Here is an 11296-nt window from a genome sequence, read left to right on the forward strand (position 1 = left end):
ATCATGATCATCTAGTCTGACCTCTTTCACATTGCAGGCCACAGAGTCTTGCCCTACCACTCCTCTAATAGACCCATAGCCTCTGGCTAAGTTACTGAAGGCCTCAATTCATGATTTAAAGACATCAAGTTACAGAAAATCCACCATTTACTCTAGTTCAAACCAGCAAGTGACCCCTGCCCCATGCTGCAGAGGAAGGCAACCCCGCCCACACACACCCAGGGTTTCTGCCAATTTGACCCAGGGGAAAATTCCTTCCTGACCCCAAATATGGTGATCAGTTAGACCCCAAGCATGGGGGCAAGACTCACCAGCCAGAAAGAATTATCTGTAGTAACTCAGAGTCCTCTCCCGCTAGTGTCCCATCACTGGCCATTGAAGATATTTGCTTCTGGCAGTCTCAGATCGGTACATGCCATTGCGGGCAGCCTCATCATACCACCCCTTCCATAAATTTATCAAACTCAGTCTTGAAGCCAGTTAGTGGGGTTTGTTTGGTTTTTTTTGCCTTTTCCTCACCCCCACCCCCTCCTCAGAAGGCTGTTCCAGAATTTCACTCCTCTGATGGTTAGAAACCTTCATCTAATTTCAAGCCTAAACTTGTTGATGGCCAGTTTATATGCATTTGTTCTTGTGTCCACATTCGTGCTTACCTTAAATAACTGCTCTCCCTTCCTGGTATTTATCCCTCTGATGTATTTATAGAGAGCAATTGTATCTCCCCTCAGTCTTCTTTTGGTTAGGCTAAACAAACTAGACTCTTTGAGTCTCATCTCATAAGGTAGGTTTTCCGTTCCTCTGACCATCCTAGGAGCCCTTCTCTTCACCTGTTCCAGTTTGAATTCATCTTTCTTAAACACGGGATTGCACACAGTATTCTACACGAGGTCTCACCAGTGCCTTGTAGAAGGGTACTAACACTTCCCTCTCTCTCTAATGGAAATACTTTGCCTGATGCATCCCAGGACTGCATTAGCCTTTTTCATGGCCATACCACATTGGCAGCTCATAGTCATCCTGTAATCAACCAATAAACACAAATCTTTCTCCTCCTCTGTTGTTTCCAACTGATAAATCCCATCGGATAGCAAAAAAAATTCTTGTCATTAGTAACTAAATGCATGACTTTGGCACTTTGCACTATTAAATTTCATCCCATTTCTATTACTCCAGTGTGATGTTCCCCTCTGGTGTTGTCTGGACTGGTAATATGCTAGGTCACTCCAATCCTTGACTCGGGGAGCCAGCCTTACCCTGCTCTGCTGTGACAACCCACACTCCTGGGCTGTTCACGCACAGCCTCTGGCATGTAAGCTGCTCCCCGCTACTTGCAACCGAATGACACTAGCCAATATCTCCGGTCCTGGACACAACCCTAAGAACCTCCATCTTGCAATGTCCAGTTGTGCCTGCTGGATGCTGCAAGCTTATATGAATTTGTCAGTTTAACAAAGGAATTGATATGTATCAGGCTTGTTATCCCAAGGGGAGTCTCTGACACACTTCAAACCAAACGTACTCCTTCAGGTAGAACAAACAGATTTATTAACTACAAAGATAAATTTTAAGTGATTATAAGTCAAAGCATAACAAGTCAGATTTGGTCAAACGAAATAAAAGCAAAACACATTCTAAGCTGATCTTAACACTTTCAATCCCCTTACAAACTTAGACGTTTCTCACCACAGGCTGGCTGGTTGCTCTTCAGCCAGGCTCTCCCCTTTGATCAGCGCTTCAGTGGCTTGGTGTGGTGTCTGTAGATGGAGGTGGAAGAGAGAGGAAGAGAATGGCAAACGTATCTCCCTTTTATCATGTTCTTTCTTCCCTCTTGACTTTGCGCCCCCCCCCCCCCGCACTTCAGAGTCAGGTGAACATTACCTCATCACAGTTCCAAACTGACCAAAGGAAGGGGGATGACTCACTCGAGAGTCCAACTGATCCTTTGTTGTTGCCTAGACCAGCATCCTTTGTTCCTGTGAGGCTGGGTTGGGTTTGTCCAATACCTGCCCCGATGAAGTGTGAATTGCCTCTCTGCTCTTGGAGAGTTTTTGTCTGGGCTTATTTTAAGCCATGAGGATACATTTTCAGCCTCATAACTACATACATGAAATTATAACCTATAAAATTACTCTAACATTACTGTAACAACAATGCTCAGTGCATCATGAGCCTTCTGAAGACACCCAACATGACAAACTTTGCATTGGATACCACACAATCATTTTACAAGGATGAACATGGGGGTGCTGGGTGTTCCCCCGAGGTACAGAGCATCACATCCCATTTTCCAGGCTGTCCAGATCTTCTTGTATGATATTCTGGTCCTTATCTGTAATGACAGTACCTCCCAACATTGTGTCATCTGCAAATTTTATTACCATACTCCCATTTATTTGTGCCAAGATCATTAATAAAAATATTAAATAAGATTGGTCCCAAAACCGATCCCTGAAGAACTCCACTTGTAACCTCCTTCCTGTCTGACAGTTCTCCTTTCAGTATGACCTGTTGTTGTCTCTCTCCCCTTCAACCAGTTCTTTATCCAACTTTCAATTCTCATATTAATTCCCATCTTCTCCAGTTTAACTAATAATTTCCCATATCAAATGCCTAAGTGAAATCCAGGTAGATTAGATCAACTGCATTTCCTTTGTCTAAAAAAATCAGTTCTCTTCTCAAAGAAAGAGATCAGGTTGGTCTGGCATGACCTACCTTTTGTAAAACCATGTTATATTTTATCCCAATTACCATTTACCTCTATGTCCTTAACTACTTTCTCTTCCAAATTTGTTCTAAGACCTTGTATAAAAAGTCCACTGGCCCACTACAGTATGTCTACTTCCACCTTCCAAACCAAAATGCCGGTTACTTGGCAATTTCATGTATATCCTGGAAATAAATCTAAAGTAATTTATAACTAACATGTAATGAATACATTTTACTCAATAAATACAAATACAACAAAACAGTTTTTGCATGCAGCTAAAGGATACATACATGATATCTGTGGAATTGTGACTGATCATCAGAAAAACAAACAGTTACATTAACCTTTTCTATTCTAACATTCTGTCACTCAGGAGTTCGAGACACACTGAGTTCTAATCCTCACTCTTCCAGTGATACATGTATCTGTGATTTAGGGCCAGTCATTTCATGTTGCTGTCTCAGTTTCTCCTGTTTGGCTCATAGGGATGTTATGCAGCTTAATTAGATAATATATGCACAGTACGTTAAACGCATAAACACTATATAAATGTTAAGCAATAATTAACTATAAATCATACAGTGTATGCACAGCAGTAAATGTAATTGAAATACAAGGATATTCAGTATATTGCCATAGGCTATAAAAATAAACATGTTGTTCCATCAAGCATGTGCTTCTGGTTTTATTTTTCAGTCCTTATTTCGGTAAAACTTCTATTCTATCTGATGGGAATTATGCCTTAGTAGGAAAGACCGTATGGGATCCTAAATGTCTATATGGCACAAAAGGGTTAAATTACATCTCACATATCTAACACAGAATTCAGTACAGTAAGAATTTTTTCATTTTTTTAAAAAATTGCCTTCCACATATAGCATGAACTTTAAAAAATAGAAATAAAAATGACAAGTTTAGTTTTGTTTGTACTTAAGCTCAAAGAAAAGTTACATGTACATTTGAATAAATAACACTTCATGAGTTATGAAATTATACAGTGTCAGAATGATGAAAAACATTGATTCCTATATCTGCCTACGGGTAGACAGAAAGAACAAAAAAGAGATTTACCAAGTATTCAACAGGAATACTTCAAATGATGTCGATTTTATCTGCAGGATTATCTCAACATTAGATTGATTTCTTGTTTAACTGAATGACAGTCTAGCCTTCTACAGAGAGAGAGAGAAAGAGAGAGAGATTATCTATAAAAGAGCAAACAATATAATTTAAAATAAAGTAAAAAGTATATTTAGATTATACATTTTTGGTCAGAGACCATATTTTGCTCTGTGTTTGTACAGTGCCTAGCACAATGGGATCCTGGTCCAGGAGTGGGGCTCCTAGATACTACCACAAGAAACAATAATAATAGAAACACGCAGCTTTATTTTTTACACAAAACCAAAAAAATCCTTGTTTGACTAAATCAAATTCAATGAGAAGATACTAAATTAAAGTAGTGGTATTTCAACAAGGCACAGGGTTTGTCTACACAGCATTTGGGACTGAGCAGGAACAAGCATCCCAGGCTGGGTCAGCTGACTTGCAATAGTGGAACTCATGCTAGTGCTTTAAAATAGCTGTGTAGACAGTGCTTTGAAGTCACAGCTCGGGCTAGAGTTCAGTCTCCAAAGCCCACCCCCATTCCTAGGCTTCAGAGCCTGAGTTCCAGCCCAGGCCACAACTTCAAAGCGCTGTCTATCCAGCTATGTTAGAGCACTAGCTCAAGCTCTGGCCTATCAACCCAACCCTTTGCTCCAAAATGTGGTATAGACATACCCATAGATTTAACTATTGTTATCCAGAAATTTTACTGTAATTACTGTAGGCAAGATGTGACATTTTCATAGTTCTGTCAATAAAGCAAAAAGCTATTTTATTTCAAGCTTTAAACAACGTTATCACACATTCACTGAAACATTTTTACATCTCAAGGTTTATATGCAAGGTGTAACAATACAGCAAAGCATTTGTAAAAAGTCAGTGTTGTTTTGGAGAAAAGAATATCAAGCTTGGTTTATATGTTATTTCTCAATTTATACATGTTGGGGACACTGGGCACTAGGGGACACTAGGTAACTCGGGAGGGTGGAAGACCACGAGAGTCGATGAAGCCCTCTTGCTCTAGGCCCAGATAAACCAAGGCCCCTTTGCTTCTTGAACCCTCTGTGATCCTGCATAACACTGAGGAAGCTAGCACACAAACAGACAGGTTTGCACATGGCTCGCCAGCCAAGGCCAGCTTCGGCCTGGGAAACAGATAGATAAGGCAGAAATGTTTAGCAAAAACTGGTAACAAATAGGACCAAATAAGGCAAGGCTCGGGCAATGCTACTGAGGCAAAACACAACTGGCTGCTTTAGCTGATTGGCTACGGTATTGTACGGGGCAACAGGAAATTGGTTGCATAAGCTTGTGTAGTGAAGTAGGAAAAGGTATAAAATGTATAGTGGAATTTACAGCACTGGGGCAGGATTTGAGACAGCTCAGTCTCCCTGCGCCCTATTTGGAGCTCCAAATAAATCTCTCTGCTTCTCCACCCCATTGTGGTCATTGGTGCGATGCACACTGGGCAACGAACCCAGCTGTTGCTTGCCTCGGGCACTCTGTGCCGGCAACAGTACACTATATCACCTTGGCGGATATCATTTGGATCAGGTGCTAGAAGTATTTCCTTGACAGGTATTCCAGCTCCTTCCTGAATCATGTCCTGACATGAGGGGTATCTCCTGTTTGTTTCTAATATATAGTAATTCCATTATTGCATTTTAGGTTGGCAGGTTTTGAAGCTTTAGCTGTGGTCAGTGGCGGATTAGCCACTGGGCCAACAGGGCTGGTGCCCATGGGCCCTGGCCAACTGGGGGGCTCCGGAAAAACAGAGCCCCTGCACCCTGACCTGCTCTGCATGCCTGCCTGCCACTTCTGCCGCAGATCTACTATATTTCTGATTGTCCGTCTAACTGTACCAGTCCCAGGAAAACATCCTGATTCAGAGAGGATTCTTCCTTACATTGCCTTATCTGTCTATACATCTGGCATCACATTCTTTCCTCCTAAGAGATGCAAAACTGACATAAGTTATCAAGCTTGTTGACTCTCATGGGACGACTTATGTTATTAAGTGCCCCTCAATGTAAGGGCTGCAAGATCAGGACCTCAGGAAGCATACAGGAGAAATGCACTAACTCTCAGTTGAGAATAGTTTATCTGTACTCAGTTCCTTCTATTCTTCACTGGCCCGCCAGGAACAAAAGGGTATTATGCCAAATGACAGAATTTCTAATATTGCTGGGAAAAATAGGAATGATTTTCCTCAAGCAAAGGGAAGTATTCAGTAAGAAGTATTATTGACACAATATTGTTACCACCCATTAACTTTCAAGGAATCCTTTTTGAGTGCTGGAAACTGTTGATTTCTTCATAAATGGGTTGAGTTCCACAAACAAAATATTTGACAGAGTGTATAGAGATAGCATCTCAGGGACAGAAGTAAAAGGTTCCTTAGGCAGAGACTAAAGCTTTAATTTTGGACTATTTAAGTGTTAATGTTTAGGAAGAAAAGACAACATCAACAAATGAATTGTATGTTTCAGTTGCATCTTCAGCATTTCCAGGTATTTATCCAAAAAAAAAAGTTGGTTAAAACTTACCATTAAAAGGAATGGTTTTATCTGAGCAGTTTCAACCCTAATTATTCAATTTTGAAATGTCAATTTATTAGTGAATTACCTAAAAAAAAAAAGATGATAAACAAAATTCAGCTGCACAGAAGACAGTTGCAAAACACCCTCTGACTTCAGTGGGAGAAAGATAAGATGCAACTGTTTAAATATAAAAAGCAAACTATTCCATTTTCTGGAACTCTGGAGGTCTGCAGGGTGCTCCAAGTTACATATTTAAAATATATGTCAGCACTTTGGTTAGTTCCGCAAGATTGAAATTTTAACTTAGCAGAAGAACAAAGACTCAGTCTTCACATAAATTCTTACACTGATCATAGGAGATAAAGGAAAGAAAAGAATCTCTGCACTTTCATGTTTAGAGTTATAACAGACAATGCAGAAGTAGAAGAGAGTACTTTTGAAAAAAAATGAATACTGGGAATTTTGTCATTGACTTCAATGGGGGCAAAGATGGACTCTCTGTGTTCAAGAGGACTAATACAAATGCTGAAATTAAAACTATTCAGATTAGATTAGAACACAATGAAAGTATTTATGAGAGAGACTAGAACTGATGTATTGGAATATGGCACTTATATACTAAGGTTACCACAAAAACGTTAGCCAAAGACATAGACTGACCAGCAGGTTAGCTAAGACTAGTTAGTTTGTCACAGAGACTTTTGTGAAGTGTTGTTGGAAACCTATACACATAACATAGTAGGGCATATCTCAGCAACCTATATTATATCTTAGATGTATAACTAGTAAAGAAAAATTGGGAATTAATATTCCCATGGTATGAAACACAACTTTCAGATGTCTAAATAAGTATTTTTTTTTCTAAATGGAAACACTGATAAAGTTTGTCCCAGGCCTGATATAATTAGTGCTATATTTTATCACCTAGGAGTTAAATAACTGAAAGTGTACAGGGATAAGAAGACTACATTGGCCAGATATGTGTGATAAATTAGTGTATGTCTGTGCATGTCTATGCTGTGTTGTTGTAGCCATGTTGGTCCCAAAGCTTTTCACAGGTTGTTCTCTTAGTTCCCCTTATTCTCACTAGCATTTATGTAAACATGTTTCCACGGTAACCTGCAGTCCGAGCAGAGATTTCTGTGATGTTACAATCTGGTGTCTTGAGGTCCAGACGAGTACATTGTGACATATTTTTCAGGAACATCACCTATTGGCACACCCTTTACAGTAATCTTGTAACCTTACTGGCATAGGGTCATTCCTGGGTCACCCACACATATCAAGTCTCCTTAAGTATGAGGCCTAGTGTGGCTAAACTGAAATTTTATAGGCCTAAGCCTGTAGGCTTGGCATTACAGCCTTGCTTTACTTATAAACGTAATATACACATCACTCCTAAATACTTGTCAGTTTTATACTCCTACAACTTAAATCTATTCATCTTTAATCCTACAGTTTAAATCTATTCATCACACATTGATTACATATGAAATAACATACGAGTTAACCATGACAATACGTAATTAAATGATAACATGAACTAAATGGCTATAGTACCTGGATGTTTTCACTGTCCAGTTTAATAATATTACAAATGCTGACTACAAACCATTATATGGTATGGTGTACCAAGAGTAATAACAACAATCAGAATTCATTTACACCGTGCAGCCCTCATAAGTAGGCCTTGAGCTGCCCTTAGCACAACTGTGAATTTCACGCAGTGTGAGGAGTTTCGTTCTCGCTGAAGCTTGCTTGATGGCTATTTAATCTGAAGAAGAAAGTTATTTAAATGTGAGAGGAAGAAGTCTCAGTGTCTCTCTTACTGTGTGACTAATGAGCCATTTTGATTTTTGTTGTATGGAAATCCACTGGGAGGTTTAAAATAGGTTTCTGCAATAAAACTATCAGGTCTTATTGGCCTTCTAGGCTGATTAGTGATTGATTGTTTCTCATTGTTCTCTTTTGTTCTATATCACTGTGCCTCTCCTTGAGCTACTCCAGTGACGTTTATTATTCTAAACCTTATTTTGCAGGAAAGAGTAGGATGGCTTCTACAGCCTGATTTCTATGTCACAAACAATTGCATAAAATGCCCTTAGCAAAAAGTAACAGAAATGGTTATGGAGGGTCTTTCTTTTCAGTTCATAAATGTTATTGATGTTTATCAAATACAAAATATACCATAAAATTCAAAGAGCAGATGGATATTATAAATCTTCCAGAGAAACAAGGGCTCTGATTCTCTGCTGTGTTCCAGCCTCTTTGTTGAGAAGCTGTCCTAATGCTGGTGTAGCTGGCCATGAGAAATTCAGGAGAGTTTCTCTGGTGGCATACAGCAAGCATAGAGGCTATTACACAATTCAAAAGGAGGTGTGATTGGAGCTTCCTTATGTCCTAGCAATTTCTGGCTGCTGTAATGACCCACTGGGGCCTTTGGCAGCTAGCACCATTTAGAGTAGCCCTCAAGCTGTTCTAAATTAGGCAGGAGACTATCCCAACACACAGCAAGCCAGCAGTGATGGCTCCTTGGCTACAGTTGAGGATCATGACAAAAGTATTCTGGTTACAAAGTAAATAAATAAATAACTGGAGTTCGGGGTGGGAGGGCGGAATAGTCACAGAACAATATTTGTGAAGAATTTAGGTAAATTAAAACTGGAGATGGCTCAAACCAACCCACCCAGATCTGAACATCCCTAATCTTTGGAAAAGTTTGTATCTACAATCAAACTTTGCAATCAGTCTCTATAATCTATAACTAAATGAACCAATAACTTAACTCCTTACATCTCTGAACTTTGGGATGGCTTAAATCTTCATCTGTAGCCAAACTTTGGGGCTCAGACTCTCCTCCAGTTGAAAGCTCTAATGTTAATCTCAGATGTTGCCTTCTAATGACTTGTGTTGTTATTACCTTGTTCCTCCACATTCAGTGTGATCAAATATGTTCATTTATCATTAACCTTCTTAGGGCATTTTTTCTTTCAGCCAAACCTTTTTCAAATGCAGAGAGAACAAATAAAATTAATCCAGACATTAACATTCAGTAATGTCTAAAAAGTCCTTCCAATAGCTCAAGATTAATTCAAAAACAATAACTAGAATATCAATGCATTTTTGAAGATGGTATTGCTACTTCCTATGTGCATCAGTCTATGATTCAGTAACTACCACACAGAAAACATTTCACTGAAATACTAAGCAGGTTATAAAAGTCAATTCGCGATTCACTTACACAGTATTTTTCTTTTGTCCTTTCTTTGCCCATCTAATTAGGGCAACACATAGGATGGAAACAAGGCTACATGTATTCTTCCTCACAAGTTAACTGCTTTGTTTCAATGTGGCACCTAAAATTAAGATTTGCCTTATAAATTTTCAGATTTATACAGTGATCTTCCTCCCAAACGATTTCTTGTTTTTTTCTGCTTAAACATAAACTATGGTCCAATTTCTGGCCTGATTTATAAATACTTAAGCCACAGGGTTTTTAAGTTAGGACAGTACGTTGACCTATATATATGGTATGTGCAAGTCTTATACAGCCACGTATGGGATGTAAAGGGATCACGTAGGGTCTCATCCAAAGTCCATTAAAGTCAATTACTTTTGTCATTAACTTCAATGGGCATTGGACAAGGCCAATAATTAGTACACTGTGCTGCACAATAGGTTGGGGAATGGAAATTTTTTTGTCCCGACCATTGTGGCAAACCCCTCATTTTATGAAAAAGTGTTGTTTCGGATTTTAGTGTCAATGCAAAGCAGACAGAACTTTGATTTATGAAGTAGAGAGAGCCTCAAAGTGCCACATTTGGATCCTGGATACTCCGGTTGTTCGGATGACCATGGTGTTTACATTCCAATCTCTTTTCTGCCCATTACAAAGATAGTTTCTCATCCTTACCTCAGAAAGGTGTTGTGAAATGAAATGAATTAATTAATGGTTGTGAAGTACTCTGAGACCCTTGACAAAAGCTATTACAGAGCAGAAAAGTATTATCATTATTAATTATAATTATGAAATTTAAATCAAAGTTTGGGTCCAGATTTCAAAATTCTTTCTCCATCCCTCCTCTTCCTTTACCCAGCTTCACATTTGTGAGATAGTTGGATTTAGGGTTCCTGTTTGATCCATTATACAAATAGGCCCTAACTATGAAATTCAGATCCAGGATCAGGTCCAGATTTCAAAAGCACATCTGCCACTAAACTCTGGAAGCAGTTTGGATTAGGCATTCCAGTTCAAGACCATCTCTATAGTAAGTATCATTCAAGGGACACTAATCAGCAAGTTGCAGAGAAGTTAATTTATCTTACCCAGAAGGATGAAAGGTTCCTTCTGCTAACAGTACCCTGAACAAGCTCTGGAATGTGAGCTTTTCTGAGTTAGTCATTTCACTTTCTCAGATCATTTCACCTTCCTGAGCTCTGGTGATGGACTTGCAAAACAGAGTTCTTCTTGGCCAGTGACATGACAACGCAGTTTTGCAATGTCACAATGCACATATCTAAAATCCACAGCACGTCTACCAATTTAAACACACTGTAATGATCAAGTTCAGCATTCTCATAACCACACTCCCATGTCCACCCAACTCCTCTAATTAAGCAGTCACGCTGCATCAATGCAGTTTTTTCAGTCTGTTTTCTCTCTCATTATTTCCTTTCCCCTCCTACCTTTAATCCCTTACACTGTTATAGAGACATAAAATAGAGGAAAACCCAACCATAAGGGCTAAATCCTTCTCTCGGTATTGTGGATGTAGAGAACATAGGGAATATTGCCCCTTTCACACAGTGTGTAGGAGAACAGACTCCTTGCCTTTTTCTCAAGGGAGCAGTAGTAGAAGATGAGCCTGAGTGGCTTCCACATAAAATAATGAGTAATTGTTAAGGCCCTACCAAACTTTATAGAATCTCTCGCAAGTCTCTT

General features: G+C 39.3%; 1 long non-coding RNA gene across 1 annotated transcript; it reads right to left on the minus strand.

Moving 5' to 3' along the window:
• Positions 1-3819: 3819 nt before the first annotated feature.
• On the minus strand, positions 3820-9178 carry LOC141995600 (uncharacterized). Its single transcript, XR_012641366.1, has 3 exons — positions 9148-9178; positions 6361-6439; positions 3820-3879 (listed from the first exon to the last, which is right to left on the minus strand). It is a non-coding gene; the product is annotated as an uncharacterized LOC141995600 (long non-coding RNA).
• Between the last annotated feature and the right edge of the window lie 2118 nt (positions 9179-11296).

This window comes from Natator depressus, chromosome 11, assembly GCF_965152275.1.
Source record: "Natator depressus isolate rNatDep1 chromosome 11, rNatDep2.hap1, whole genome shotgun sequence".
NCBI classification, from domain to species: Eukaryota; Metazoa; Chordata; order Testudines; family Cheloniidae; genus Natator; species Natator depressus.